The following is a 16,850-nucleotide window of genomic DNA, read 5'->3' as shown; positions in this document are numbered from 1 at the left end:
GATAGAGGCATTCTCACAAACTTCTCTGTGATGTGTGCTTTCAACTAACACAGTTTGACCTTTCTTTTCATGGAGCAGTTTTGAAACACTCTTTTTGCAGTATATGCAAATGGTCATTCGGAGAGCTTTACGGCCTGTGGTCTAAAAGGAAATATCTTCACATATAACCTAGAAAGAAGCATTCTCAGAAACTACTTTGTGTTGTTTGCATTCAACTCACACAGTGGAACATTCCATTTGTTAGAGCAGCCAGGAAACACTCTTTTTGTATAAATTGCAATTGGACATTTGGAGAGCTCTGATGCCTCTGTTGGAAAATGAAATATCTTCACATAAAACCTAGAAAGCCCTTGTGGAAGTCAGTGTGGCGATTCCTCAGGGATCTAGAACTAAAAATTCCATTTGACCCAGCCATGCCATTACTGGGTATATACCCAAAGGACTATAAATCATGCTGCTATGAAGACACATGCACACGTATGTTTATTGCGGCATTATTCACAATAGCAAAGACTTGAAACCAACCCAAATGTCCAACAATGATAGACTGGATTAAGAAAATCTGGCACATATACACCATGGAATACTATGCAGCCATAAAAAATGATGAGTTCACGTCCTTTGTAGGGACATGAATGAAATTTGAAATCATCACTCTCAGTAAACTATCACAAGAACAAAAAACCAAACACCGCATATTCTCACTCATAGGTGGGAAGTGAACAATAAGAACACATGGACACAGGAAGGGGAACATCACACTTCGGGGACAATTGTGGGGTGGGGGGAGGGGGGAGGGATAGCATTGGGAGATATACCTAATGCTAGATGATGAGTTGGTGGGTGCAGCACACCAGCATGGCACATGTATACATATGTAACTTACCTGCGCGTTGCACACATGTACCATAGAGCCTAAAGTATAATAATAATAAGAAGAAGAAGAAAAAGAAAAAAAAAAACCTAGAAAGAAGCATTCTCAGAAACCACTTTGTGATGCGTGCATTCAACTCACAGAGTTGAACATTCCTTTTGTTAGAGCAGTTTTGAAACACTCGTTTTGTAGAATCTGCGTGTGGATATTTGGACGACTTATAGGAATTTGCTGGAAATGGGACATCCTCACACAAAAACGAGACAGAAGCATTCTCAGAAACTTCTTTGTGATGTGTGCATTCAACTCACTGATGTGAACCTTTCCTTTGATAGAGCAGTTTTGAAACACTCTTTTTCTAGAATCTGCAAGTGGACATTTTGAGCGCTTAGAGGCCTGTGGTGTAAAAGGAAGTATATTCACATAACAAGTAGACAGAAGCATTGTCTCAAACTTCTTTGTGGTGAGTGCATTCAACTCACAGATTTGAACGTTCCTTTTGACGGAGAGGTTTTGAAACGCTCTTTTTATAGAATCTGCAAATGGATATTTGGACCGCTTATAGGAATTCGTTGGAAACGGGACACCCTCACACAAAAAATTGACAGAAGCATTCTCACAAACTTCTTTGTGATGTGTGCATTCAACTCACAGAGCTGAACCTTTCTTTTGAAAGAGCAGGTTTGAAACACTCTTTTTCTAGAATCTGCAAGTGGATATTTGGAGCGCTTTGGGGCCTGTGGTGGAAAGAAAATGTCTTCACATAAAAACTAGACAGAAGCATTCTCTGAAACTTCTCTGTGATGTGTGCATTCAACTCACAGAATTTAACCTTTCTTTTCATGTAGCAGTTTTGAGACACTCTTTTTGCTGTACATGCAAGTCGTCATTTGGAGAGCCTTGAGGCCTTTGGTCGAAAAGGAAATACCTTCACATAAAAACTATGCAGAAGCATTCTCTGAAACTTCTTTGTGGTGTGTGCATTCAACTCACAGAATTGAACATTCCTTTTGAAAGAGAACTTTTGAAACGCTCTTTTGTATATTCTGCAATTGGAAATTTGGACCGCTTATAGGAATACATTGGAAACGGGACACCCTCACACAAAAGCTAGACAGAAGCATTCTCACAAATTTCTCTGTGATGTGTGCGTTCAATTCACAAAGCTGGAAATTTCTTTTGATAGAGTAGTTTTGAAACACTCTTTTTTTCTGGAATCTGCAAGTGGACATTTGGAGTGCTTTGAAGCCTGTGGTGGAAAGGAAATATCTTCACATAAAAACTAGACAGAAGCATTGGCAGAAACTTCTTTATGATTCGAGCATTCAACTCACAGTGTTGAACTTTGCTTTTGATCGAGCAGTTTTGAAACAGTTTTTTGCAGTATCTGCAAGTGGATATTTGGAGCTCTTTGAGGCCTTCTTTGGAAACGATATTATCTTCACATAAATACCACACAGAAGCATTCTCTGAAACTGCTTTCTGTTGTGTGCATTTAACTCACAGAGTTGAACCTCTCTTTTGATAGAGTAGTTTTTAAACACTCTTTTTGTAAAATCTGCAAGTGTTCATTAGGAGCACTTTGAGGCATACGGTGGAAAAGGAAATATCTTCACATAAAATCTAGACAGAAGCATTGTCAGAAAAATCTTTATGATTACTGCATTTAACTCACAGAGTTGAACCTTCCTTTTGATAGAACAGTTTCGAAGCAGTCTTTTTGCAGAATCTGCAAATGGATATTTGGATCCCTTTTCGGCCTTCTTTGGAAACGGGAATATCTTCATATAAAAACTAGACAGAAGTATTCTCAGAAACAATTTTGTGTTGAGTGCATTGAACTCCCAGAGTTGAACCTTTCTGTTGATAGAGCAGTTTTGAAACACTCTCCATGTAGAATCTGCGAGAGTTCATTTGGAGCGCTTTGAGTCCTGTTGTGGAAAAGGAAATATCTTCACATAAAATCTAGACAGAAGTATTCTCAGAAACTTATTTATGATATGTGCATTCAACTCACAGAGTTGAACTTTCCATTTGATAGATCAGTTTTGAAACAGTCTTTTTGCAGAATATGCAAGTGGATATTAGGAGCTCTTTGAGGCGTTTGTTGGAAACAGGAATATCTTCACATAAAAACGAGACAGAAGCATTCTCAGAAACTGCTTTGTATTGTGGGCATTGAACTCAAAGAGTTGAACCTTTCTGTTGATAGAGCAGTTTTGAAACACTCTCTTTGTAGAATCTGCAAGTGTTCATTTGGAGCGCTTTGAGTCCTGTGGTGGAAAAGGAAATATCTTCACATAAAATCTAGACAGAAGCATTCTCAGAAACTTCTTTATGATGTGTGCATTCAACTCACAGAGTTGAACTTTCCATTTGATAGATCAGTTTTGAAACAGCCATTTGCTGAATATGCAATTGGGTATTAGGAGCCCTTTGAGGCCTTCGTTGGAAACGGGAATATATTCACATAAAAACTACAAACAACATTCTCTCAAACTGCTACTTGTTCTGTGCATTCAACTCACAGAGTTGAATCTTTCGTTTGATAGAGCAGTTTTGAAACACGCTTTTTGTAGAATCTGCAAGTGTTCATTTGGAGCGCTTTGAGGCCTTTGGTGGAAAAGGAAATATCTTCACATAAAAACTACACAGAAGCATTCTCAGAAACTTCTTCTTACTTCGTGCATTCAGCACACAGTGTTGAAATTTGTTTTTGATAGAGCAGTTTTGAAACAGTCTTTTTGTAGACTCTGCAAGTGGATATTTGTAGCTCTTTGAGGCCTTCATTGGAAACGGGAATATCTTCACATAAATACCACACATAGGTATTCTTTGAAACTGTTTTCTGTTTTGTGTATTCAACTCACAGAGTTGAACCTGTGTTTGGATAGAGCAGTTTTGAAACACACTTTTCTTAGAATCTGCAAGTGTTCATTTGGAGTGCTCCGAGGCCTACGGTGGAAAAGGAAATACATTCACATAAAATCTAGACAGTAGCATTCTGAGAAACTTCTTTATGATTCCTGAATTCAACTCACAGAGTTGAACCTTCCTTTTGATAGAGCATTTTTGAAGCAGTCTTTTTTCAGAATCTGCAAGTGGATATTTGGAGCCCTTTTAGGCCTTTGTTGCAAACGGGAATATCTTCACATAAAAATTAGACAGAAGCATTCTCAGAAAGTGCTTTGTGTTGTGTCCATTCAACTCACAGAGTTGAACCTTTCTGTTGATAGAGCAGTTCTTAAACACTCTTTTTTTAGAATCTGCAAGTGTTCATTTGGAGCACTTTGAGGCCTGTTGTGGAAAAGGAAATATCATCACAAAAAATCTAGACAGAAGGATTGTCAGAAATTTCTTTATAATTCGAGCATTCAACTCACAGAGTTGAACTTTCCTTTTGATAGAGCAGTTTTAAAACAGTCTTTTTACAGAATATGCAAGTGGATATTAGCAGCTCTTTCAGGCCTTCGTTGGAAACTGGAATATCTTCCCATAAAAACTACACAGAAGCATTCTCTGAAACTCCTTTATGTTGTGTGCATTCAACTTACAGAGTTGAGTCTTTCGTTTGATAGAGCAGCTGTGAAACACTCTTTTTGTAGAATCTGCAAGTGTTTATTAGGAGTGCTCTGAGGTCTTTGGTGGGAAAGGAAATATCTTCACATAAAAACTAGACAGAAGCATTCTCAGAAACACCTTTGTGATTCTTGCATTCAACTCACAGTGTTGAAAATTCCTTTAAATAGAGCAGTTTTGAAACAGTCTTTTTGCAGAATCTGCAAGTGGATATTAGGAGCTATTTGAGGCCTTCATTGGAAACTGGAGTCTCTTCAAAAAACACTAGACAGAAGCATTCTCTGAAACTGTTTTTTGTCGTGTGCATTGAACTCACAGAGTTGAACATTTCTTTTGATAGAGCTGTTTTGAAACACTCTTTTTGTAGAATCTGCAAGTGTTCATTAGGAGCACGTTGAGGCCTATGGTGGAAAAGGAATATCTTCACATAAAAACTGGACAGAAGCATTCTCAGAAAATTCTTTATGATTCCTGCATTCAACTCACAGAGTTGAATCTTCATTTTCATAGAGCAGTTTTGAAAGAGTCTTTTTGCAGAATCTGCAAGTTGACATTTGTATCCCTTTTAAGCCTTTGTTGCAAACGGGAATATCTTCACATAAAAACTAGACAGAAGCATTCTCAGAAACTTCTTTGTGTTGTGTGCATTCAACTCACAGAGTTGAACCTTTCCTTTGACAGAGCAGTTGTGAAAAACTCTTTTTGCAGAATCTGCAAGTGTTCATTTGGAGTGCTTTGAGGCCAATGGTGGAAAAGGAAATATCTTCACGTAAAATTTAGACAGATGCATTCTCAGAAACTTCTTTACGATGTGTGCATTTAACTCACAGATTTGAACCTTCCATTTCATAGAGCAGTTTTAAAACAGTCTTTTTGCAGAATATGCAAGTGGATGTGTGGAGCTCTTTGAGGCCTTCGTTGGAAACGGGAATATCTTCCCATAAAAACCACACAGAAGCATTCTCTGAAACTGCTTTGTGTTGTGTGCATTCAACTCAGAGAGTTGAACCTTTCTTTTGATAGAGGAGTTTTGAAACACTCTTTATGAAGAATCTGCAAGTGTTCATTAGGAGCGCTTTGAGGCCTATGGTGGAAACGGAAATGTCTTCACATAAAATATAGACAGAAGCCTTCTCAGAAACTACTTTATGATTCCTGCATTCAACTCAAAGAGCTGAACCTTCCTTTTGATAGAGCAGTTTTGAAACACTCATTTTGCAGAATCTGCAAGTTGACATTTGGAGCCCTTTTAGGCCTTCATTGCAAACGGGAATATCTTCACTTAAAAACTAGACAGAAGCCTTCTCAGAAACTTCTTTGTGTTGTGTGCATTCAACTCACAGAGTTGAACCTTTCCTTGATAGAGCAGTTTTTAAAGACTCCTTTTGCAGCATCTGCAAGTGCTTATAAGAGCGCTTTGAGGCGTATGGTGGAAAAGGAAATATCGTCACGTAAAATCTAGACAGAAGCATTCTCAGAAACTTCTTTATGATGTGTGCATTCAACTCACAGAGTTGAACCTTCCTTTGTATAGAGTGGTTTTGAAACAGACTTTTTGCAGAATATGCAATTGGATATTAGAAGCTCTTTGAGGCCTTCGTTGGAAAAGGGAATATACTCACCTAAAAACAAAGCAGAAGCATTCTCTGAAACGGCTTTGGGTTGTGTGCATTCAACTCACAGAGTTGAATCTTCATGTGAGAGAGCAGTTTTGAAACACCATTTTGTAGAATCTGCAAGTGTTCTTTCAGAGCGCTTTGAGGCTTGCGGTGGAAAAGGAAATATCTTCACATAAAATCTAGACAGAAGCATTCTCGGAAGCTTCATTATGATTCCTGCATTCAACTCACAGTGTTGAATCTTCCTTTTGACAGAGCAGTTTTGAAACCGTCTTTTTGCAGAATCTCCAATTGGACATTTGGAGCCCTTTTAGGCCTTCGTTGCAAACGGGAATATCTTCACATAAAAACTAGACAGAAGCCTTCTCAGAAACTTCTTTGTGTTGTGTGCATTCAACTCACAAGGTTGAACCTTTCCTTGATAGAGCAGTTTTTAAACACTCTTTTTGCAGAATCTGCAAGTGCTCATAATTGCGCTTTGAGGCCTACAGAGGAAAAGATAATATTGTCACATAAAATCTAGACAGAAGCATTCTCAGAAACTTCTTTACGATGTGTGCATTCAACTCACAGAGTTGAACCTTCCTTTTTATAGAGCAGTCTGGAAACAGTCTTTTTGCAGAATATGCAAGTGGATATTAGTAGCCCTTTGAGACCTTCGTTGGAAATGGGAATATACTCACATAAAAACTACACAGAAGCATTCTCTGAAATTGCTTTATGTTGCGTGCATTCAACTTACAGGGCTGAATCTTTCGTTTGATAGATCAGTTTTGAAACACTCTTTTTGTAGAATCTGCAAGTGTTCATTCAGAGCGCTTTGAGGATTGTGGTGGAAAAGGAAATATCTTCACATGAAATCTAGACAGAAGCATTCTCAGAAACTTCTTTATGATTCCTGCATTCAACTCACAGAGCTGAATCTTCCTTTTGATAGAGCGGTTTTGAAACAGTCTTTTTGCAGTATCTGCAACTGAACATTTGAGACCCACTTAAGTCTTCGTTGCAAAAGGTAATATCTTCACATAAAAAGTAGACAGAAACATTCTCAGAAACTGCTTTGTGTTGTGTGCATTCAACTCACAGAATTGAACCTTTCCTTTGATAGAGCAGTTTTAAAACACTGTTTTTGCAGAATCTGCAAGTGTTCATTTGGAGCGCTTTGAGGCCTTCGGTGGAAAAGGAAATTTCGTCACATAAAATCCTGACAGAAGAATTCTCAGAGACTTCTTTACGATGTGTGCATTTAACTCACAGAGTTGAATCTTCCTTTTGGTACAGCAGTTTTGAAACAGTCTTTTTGCAGAATCTGCAAGTGGATATTTGGAGATCTTTTAGGCCTTTGTTGCCAAGGGGAATATCTTGACATAAAAACTAGACAGAAGCATTCTCAGAAACTTCTTTGTGTTGTGTGCATTCAACTCACAGGGTTGAACCTTTGCTTGATAGAGCAGTTTTTAAACACTCTTTTTGCGGAATCTGCAAGTGCTCATAATTGTGCTTTGAGGACTACAGTGGAAAAGGTAATATCGTCACATAAATTCTAGACGGAAGCATTCTCAGAAAGTTCTTTACGATATGGGCATTCAACTCACAGAGTTGGAACTTCCTTTTGATAGAGCAGTTTTGAAACAGTCTTTTTGCAGAATATGCAAGTGGATATTAGTAGACCTTTGAGACCTTCATTGGAAATAGGAATATACTCACATAAAAACTACACAGAAGCGTTCTCTAAAACTGCTTTATGTTGCGTGCATTCAACTCACACAGCTGAATCTTTCGTTTGATAGAGTAGTTTTGAAACACTCTTTTTGTAGAATCTGCAAGTGTTCATTCGGAGCGCTTTGAGGCTTGTGGTGGAAAAGGAAATATCTTCACAGAAAATCTAGACAGAAGCATTCTCAGAAACTTCTTTATGATTCCTGCATTCAACTCACAGAGCTGAATCTTCATTTGATACAGCAGTTTTGAAACAGTCTTTTTGAAGAATAGCAAGTGGATATTTGTAGCTGTTTTAGGCCTTCATTTGAAACGGAAATATCTTCCCATAAATACCACACAGAAGCATTCTCTGAAACTGCTTTCTGTTGTGTGCATTCAACTCACAGAGTTGAATTTCTCGTTTGATAAATCAGTTTTGAAACACTCTTTTTGTAGAATCTGCAAATATTCATTCGGAGGGCTTTGAGGCTTGTGGTGGAAGAGAAAATATCTTCACATAAAATCTAGGCAGAGGCATTCTCATAAACTTCTTTATGATTCCTATATTCAACTCACAGAGTTGAGTCTTCCTTTTGATAGAACAGTTTTGAAACATTCTTTTTGCAGAATCTGCAAGTGGATATTTGAGGCCCTTTTAGGCCTTCGTTGCCAACGGGAATATCTTCACATAAAAAGTAGACAGAAGAATTCTCAGAAAGTGCTTTGTGTTGTGTGCATTCAACTCACAGAGTTGAACCTTTCCTTTGATAGAGCAGTTTTGAAACACTCTTTTTGCAGAATCTGCAAGTGTTCATTTGGAGCGCTTTGAGGCCTATCGTGGAAAAGGAAATATCGTCACATAAAATCTAGACAGAAGCATTCTCAGAAACCACTTTGTGATGTGTGCATTCAACTCACAGTGTTGAACATTCCTTTTGACGGAGAAGTTTTGAAACACTCCTTTTGTGGAATCTGCAAGTGGTAATTTGGACCGCTTATAGGAAATCGTTTGAAACGGGACACCCTCACACAAAAACTAGACAGAAGCATTCTCACAAACTTCTCTGTGATGTGTGTATTGAACTCACAGAGTTTAACCTTTCTTTTCATGGAGCAGTTTTGAAACACTCTTTTTGCAGTATGTGTAAATGGTCATGCGGAGAGCTTTGCGGCCTGTGGTCGAAAAGGAAGTATCTTCTCATATAACCTAGAATGAAGCATTCTCAGAAACTACTTTTGTTGTTTGTATTCAGCTCACAGAGTGGAACATTCCTTTTGTTGGAGCAGCCAAGAAACACTCTTTTTGTGTAAACTGCAATTGGACATTTGGAGAGCTCTGAGGCCTGTGGTGGAGAAAGAAATATCTTCCCTTAAAACCTAGAAAGAAGCATTCTCAGAACCCACATTGTGATGTGCGCATTCAACTCACAGATTTGAACATTCCTTTTGTTAAAGCAGTTTTGAAACACTGTTTTTGTAGAATCTGCATGTGGATATTTTGTCCACTTATTGTAATTTGCTGGAAACGGGACATCCTCACACAAAAACGAGACAAAAGCATTCTCACAAACTTCTTTGTGATGTGTGCATTCGACTCACAGATGTGAACCTTTCCGTTGATAGAGCAGTTTTGAAACACTCTTTTTCTAGAATTTGCAAGTGGACATTTGGAGCACTTTGAGGCCTGTGATGGAAAGGAAATATCTTCACATAAAAAGTAGACAGAAGCATTCTCTGAAAGTTCTTTGTGGTGTGTGCATTCAACTCAGAGAATTGAACATTCCTTTTGACAGAGAAGTTTTGAAACACTCTTTTTTGTAGAATCTGCAAGTGGAAATCTGGACCGCTTATAGGAATTCGTTGGAAACGGGACACCCTCACACAGAAACTAGACAGAAGCATTCTCACAAATTTCTCTGTGATGTGTGCATTCAACTCACTGAGTTTAACCTTTCTTTTCATGGAGCAGTTTTGAAACACTCTTTTTGCAGTATATGCAAGTGGTCATTCGGAGAGCTTTGAGGTTTCTTTCGAAAAGGAAATATCTTCACATATAACCTAGACAGAAGCATTCTCAGAAACTACTTTGTGTTGTTTACATTCAACTCACAGAGTGGAAGATTCCTTTTGTTAGAGCAGCCAGATAACACTCTTTTTGTGTAATCTGTAATTGGATAATTGGAGAGCTCTGAGGCCTATGATGGAAAACGGAATATCTTCACATAAAACCTAGAAAAAAGCATTCTCAGAAACCACTTTGTGATTTGTGCATTCAGCTCACAGCGTTGAACATTCCTTTTGTTAGAGCAGTTTTGAAACACTCTTTTCCCACAATCTGCAAGTGGACATTTTGAGCGCTTTGTTGCCTGTAGTGGAAATGGAAATATCTTCACATAACAAGTAGACAGAAGCATTCTCTGAAACTTATTTGTGGTGCGTGCATTCAGCTCACAGAGCTGAGCATTCCTTTTGAAAGAGAAGTTTTGAAACACTCTTTTTGTAGAATCTGCAAGTGGAAATTTGGACCGCTTGTAGGAATTCGTTGGAAACAGGACACCCTCATATAAAAACGAGACAGAAGCATTCTCACAAACTTCTGTGTGATGTGTGCTTTCAACTCACAGAGCTGAACATTTCTTTTGATAGAGCAGTTTTGAAACACTGTTTTTCTAGAATCTGCAAGTGGACATTTGAGCGCTTTGAGGCCTTTGGTGGAAAGGATATATCTTCACATAAAAATTAGAAAGAAGCATTCTCTGAAACTCCTTTGAGGTGTGTGCATTCAACTCACAGAGTTGAACATTCCTTTTGACAGAGAAATTTTGAAACACTCTTTTTGTAGAATCTGCAAGTGGAAATTTGGACCGCTTAGAGGAATTCTTTGAAAACGGGACACCCTCATACATAAACTAGACAGAAGCATTCTCACAAACTTCTCTGTGATGTGTGCATTCAACTCACAGAGTTTAACCTTTCTTTTCATGGAGCAGTTTTGAAACACTCTTTTTGCAGTATATGCATGTGGTCATTCGGAGAGCTTTGAGGCCTGTGGTCGGAAAGCATATATCTTCACATATGACCTAGAAAGAAACATTCTCAGAAAGTACTTTGTGTTGTTTGCATTCAACTCACAGAGTGGAATATTCCTTTTGTTAGAGCAGCCAGGAAACACTCTTTTTGTATAATCTGCAGTTGGACGTTTGGCGAGCTCTGTGGCCTGTGGTGGAAAACGATATAACTTCACATAAAACCTAGAAAGAAGCATTCTCAGAAACTTCTTTGTGACGTGTGCATTCAACTCGCAGAGTTGAACATTCCATTTGTTAGAGCAGTTTTCAAGCACTCTTTTTGTAGAATATGCATGAGGATATTTGGACCATTTATAGGAATTTTTTGGAACCTGGACATCCTCAAACAAAAACGAGACAGAAGCAATCTCACAAACTTCTGTGTGATGTGTGCTCTCAACTCACACAGTTTAACCTTTCTTTTCATGTAACTGTTTTGGAACACTCTTTTTGCCGTATATGCAAGTGGTCTTTCGGAGAGCTTTGAGGCCTGTGGACGAAAAGAAAATATCTTCACATATAACCTAGGAAGAAGCATTCTCAGAAAGTACTTTGTGTTGTTTGCATTCAACTCACAGAGTGGAACATTGTCTTTTTTAGAGCAGCCGTGAAACACTCTTTTTGTATAATCTGCAACTGGACATTTGGCGAGCTCTGTGGCCTGTGGTGGAAAACGATATAACTTCACATAAAACCTAGAAAGAAGCATTCTCAGAAACCACTTTGTGATGTGTGCATTAAACTCACAGAGTTGAACATTCCATTTGTTAGAGCAGTTTTCAAACACTCTTTTTGTAGAATCTGCATGCGGATATTTGGACCACTTATAGGAATTTGTTGGAAACTGGACATCCTCAAACAAAAACGAGACAGAAGCAATCTCACAAACTTCTGTGTGATGTGTGCTTTCAACTCACAGACGTGAAACTTTCTTTTGATAGAGCATTTTTGAAACACTCTTTTTCTAGAATCTGCAAGTGGACATTTGGAACGCTTTGAGGCCTGTGTTGGAAAAGGAAGCATCTTTACATTACGAGTAGAAGAAGCATTCTCTGAAACTTCTTTGTGGCGTGTGCATTCCACTCATAGATTTGAACATTCCTTTTGACAGAGAACTTTTGAAACACTCTTTTTAAAGTATCTGCAAGTGAATATTTGGACCGCTTACAGGAATTCGTTGAAAACGGGACACCCTCACACAAAAACTAGACAGAAGCATTCTCACAAACTTGTGTGTGATGTGTGCATTCAACTCAAAGAGTTTAACCTTTCTTTTCATGGAGAAGTTTTGAAACACTCTTATTGCAGTATATGCAAGTCGTCATTCGGAGAACTTTGAGGCCTCTGGTCGAAAAGGAAATATCTTCACATATAACCTAGAAAGAAGCATTCTCAGAAACTACTTTGTGTTGTTTGCATTCAACTCACAGAGTGGAACATTCCTTTTGTCAGAGCAGCCATGAAACACTGTTGTTGTATAATCTGAAATTGGACTTTGGGAGAGCTGTGGGGTCTGTGGTGGAAAAAGAAATATCTTCAAATAAAACCGAGAAAGAAGCATTCTCAGAAACCACTTTATGATGTGTGCATTCAACTCACAGAGTTGAACATTCCTTTTGTTAGAGCAGTTTTGAAACACTCTTTGTGTAGAACCTGCAAGTGTTCATTAGGAGCGCTTTGAGGCCTATGATGGAAAAGGAAATATCTTCACATAAAAATTGCACAGAAGCATTCTCAGAAACTTCTTTAAAATTCGTGCATTCAACTCACAGAGTTAAACCTTCCTTTTGATAGAGCAGTTTTGAAACACTCTTTTTGCAGAATCTGCAAGTGGACATTTGAAGCCCTTTTAGGCCGTCTTTGCAAACGAGTATATATTGACATAAAAACTAGACAGAAGCATTCTCAGAAACTTCTTTTTGATTCGTGCATTCAACTCACAGTGTTGAACTTTGCTTTTGATAGAGCAGTTTTGAAACAGTCTTTTTGCATAATATGCAACTGGATACTTGGAACTCTTTGTGGCCTTCGTTGGAACCAGAATATATTCACATAAAAACTAGACAGAAGCATTCTCGGAAACTGCTTCGTGTCGTGTGCATTCAGCTCACAGAGTTGGACCTTTCCTTTGATAGAGCAGTTTTGAAACACTCTTTTTGTGGAATGTGCAAGTGTTCATTAGGAGCGCTTTGAGGCCTATGGTGGAAAAGGAAATATCTTCACATGAAAACTACACAGAAGCATTCTCTGAAACTTCTTTATAATTCGTGCATTCAAGTCACAGTGTTGAACTTTGCTTTTGATAGAGCAGTTTTGAAAGTCTTTTCACAGATTCTGCAAGTGGCTATTTGGAGCTCTTTGAGGCCTTTGTTAGAAACGGGAATATCTTCCCATAAAACCACACAGAATCATTCTCTGATACTCCTTGTGTGATGCGCATTGAACGCAAAGAGTTGAATCTTTCGTTTGATAGAGCAGTTTTGAATCATTCTTTTTGTAGAATCTGCAAGTGGACACTTGGAGCCCTTTTAGGCCTTCGTTGCAAACGGGAATATCTTCACATAAAAACTAGACAGAAGCATTCTCAGAAACTGCTTTGTGCTATGTGCATTCAACTCCCAGAGTTGAACCTTTCTTTTTATAGAGCAGTTTTGAAACAGTCTTTTTGCAGAATCTGCAAGTGTTCATTAGGAGCGCTTTGAGGCCTATTGTGGAAAAGGAAATATCTTCACGTAAAAACTACACAGAAACATTCTCAGAAACTTCTTTAAAATTCGTGCATTCAACTCACAGTGTTGAACTTTGCTTTTTCTAGAGTAGTTTTGAAACAGTCTTTTTTTTTTTAATTTTATTATTTTTTTATTATTTTTATTTTTTTATTTTTTTATTATTATTACTATTATTATTATTATACTTTAGGCTCTATGGTACATGTGCGCAATGTGCAGGTAAGTTACATATGTATACATGTGCCATGCTGGTGTGCTGCACCCACCAACTCGTCATCTAGCATTAGGTATATCTCCCAATGCTATCCCTCCCCCTTCCCCCCACCCCACAACAGTCCCCGAAGTGTGATGTTCCCTTCCTGTGTCCATGTGTTCTCATTGTTCAATTCTCAATCTGCAAGTGGATATTTCGAGCTCTTTGAGGCCTTCGTTGGAAAAGGGAATATCTTTCCATAAATGCCACACAGAAGCATTCTCTGAAACTGCCTTCTGTTGCGTGCATTCTACTCACAGAGTTGAACCTTTCTTTTATTAGAGCAGTTTTGAAACAGTATTTTTGCAGAATATGCAAGTCAATATATGGAGCTCTTTGAGGCCTTCGTTGGAAACGGGAATATCTTCCCATAAAAACCACACAGAAGCATTCTCTGAAACTGCTTTCTGTTGTGTGCATTCAACTCACAGAGTTTTACCTGGCTTTTTTTAGAGTAGTTTTGAAACACTATTTTTTTTTTCTTTTATTATTATTATTATTATTATTATTATACTTTAGGCTCTATGGTACATGTGTGCAACGTGCAGGTAAGTTGCATATGTATACATGTGCCATGCTGGTGTGCTGCACCCACCAACTCGTCATCTAGCATTAGGTATATCTCCCAATGCTATCCCTCCCCCCTCCCCTCACCCCACAACAGTCCCCGAAGTGTGATGTTCCCCTTCCTGTGTCCATGTGTTCTCATTGTTCAATTCCCACCTATGAGTGAGAATATGCGGTGTTTGGTTTTTTGTTCTTGTGATAGTTTACTGAGAATGATGATTTCCAATTTCATCCATGTCCCTACAAAGGACATGAACTCATCATTTTTTATGGCTGCATAGTATTCCATGGTGTATATGTGCCACATTTTCTTAATCCAGTCTATCATTGTTGGACATTTGGGTTGGTTCCAAGTCTTTGCTATTGTGAATAATGCTGCAATAAACCTATGTGTTCATGTGTCTTTATAGCAGCATGATTTATAGTCCTTTGGGTATATACCCAGTCTTTTTGTAGACTCTGCGAGTGTTCATTAAGAGCACTTTGAGGCCTATGCTGGAAAAGCAAATATCTTCACATAAAAACTACACAGAAGCATTCTCTGAAATTTCTTTATAATTCGTACATTCAACCCACAGTGTTGAACTTTGCTTTTGATAGAGCAGTATTGAAAGATTCTTTTCGCAGATTCTGCAAGTGGCTATTTGGAGCTCTTTTAGGCCTTCTTTAGAAACGGGAATATCTTCCCATAAAACCACACAGAATCATTCTCTGATACTCCTTGCTGTGATGCGCATTGAACTCATAGCGTGGAATCTTTCGTTTCATAGAGCAGTTTTGAATCACTCTTTTTGTAGAATCTGCAAGTGTTTATTTGGAGCGCTTTGAGGCTTGTGGTGGAAAAGGAAATATCTTGACGTAAAATCTAGGCAGAAGCATTCTCAGAAACTACTTTACGATTTCTGCATTCAACTCACAGAGTTGATTCTACCTTTTGATAGAGCAGTTTTGAAACAGTCTTTTTGCAGAATCTGCAAGTGGATATTTGGAGCCCTTTTAGGCCTTTGTTGCAAACGGGAATATCTTCACATAAAAACTAGACAGAAAAATTCTCAGAAAGTTCTGTGTGTTGTGTGCATTCTACTCAGTGTTGAACCTATCCTTGATAGAGCAGTTTTGAAACACTCTTTTTGCAGAATCTGCAAGTGCTCATAAGAGCGCTTTGAGGCCTACAGTGGAAAAGGAAATATCATCACATAAAATCTAGACAGAAGCATTCTCAGCCACTTCTTTATTATTCCTGTGTTCAACTCACAGAGTTGAACCTTCCTTTTGATAGAGCAGTTTTGAAACAGTCTTTTTGCAGAATATGCCAGTGGATATTTGTAGCTCTTTGAGGCCTTCTTTGGAAACGGGAATATACTCACATAAAAACTAGACAGAAGCATTCTCAGAAACTGCTTTGTGTTGTGTGCATTCAACTCACAGAGTTGAACCTTTCTATTGATAGAGCAGCTTTGAAACACTCGTTTTGTAGAATCTGCAAGTGTTCATTTGGAGAGCTTTGGAGCCTGTGGTGGAAAAGGAAATATCCTCGCATAAAATCTAGACAGAAGCATTCTCAGAATCGTCTTTGTGATGTGCGCATTCAACTCACAGAGTTCAACCTTCCATTTGATAGAGCAGTTTTGAAACAGTCTTTTTACAGAATATGCAAGTGGATATTAAGAGCTCTTTGAGGCCTTCGTTGGAAACGGGAATATATTCACATAAAAACTACACAGAAGCATTGTCTGAAACTGCTTTCTATTGTGTGCATTCAACTCACAGAGTTTAACCTGGCTTTTGAAACAGCAGTGTTGAAACACTCTTTTTGTAGAATCAGCAAGTGTTCGTGAGGAGGTCTTTGAGGCCTATGGTGGATAAGGAAATATCTTCACATAAAATGTAGACAGAAGCATTCTCAGAAACTACTTTATGATGTGTGCATTCAAGTAATAGAGTTGAACCTTCCACTTGATAGAGCAGTTTTGAAACAGTCTTTTTGCACTATATGCAAAGTGGATATTTGGCACTATTTTAGGCCTTCGTTGGAAACGGGAATATCTTCCCATATATAGCACACAGAAGCATTCTCTGAAACTGCTTTCTGTTGCGTTCTTTCAACACACAGGATTGAACCTGTCTTTTGACAGAGCAGTTTTGAAACAGTCCTTTTGTAGTATCTGCAAGTGCTCATTTGTAGCGCTTTGAGGCCTAAGGTGGAAAAGGAAATATCTTCACGTAAAATCTAGACAGAAGCATTCTCAGAAACTTCTTTATGATTCCGGCATTCAACTCACAGAGTTGAACGTTCCTTTCGATAGAGCAGTTTTGAAACAGTCTTTTTGCAGAATCTGCAAGTGGACATTTTGAGCTCTTTTAGGCCTTCGTTGCAATCGGGAATATCTTCACAGAAAAACTAGACAGAAGCACTCTCTGAAACTGCTTTTTGTTGTGTGCATTCAACTCACAGAGATG

This window comes from Pongo pygmaeus, chromosome X (assembly GCF_028885625.2).
Source record: "Pongo pygmaeus isolate AG05252 chromosome X, NHGRI_mPonPyg2-v2.0_pri, whole genome shotgun sequence".
Lineage (NCBI taxonomy): Eukaryota > Metazoa > Chordata > Mammalia > Primates > Hominidae > Pongo > Pongo pygmaeus.
The sequence above is the reverse complement of the archived record's forward strand: the minus strand, read 5'-3'. Positions refer to the sequence as shown.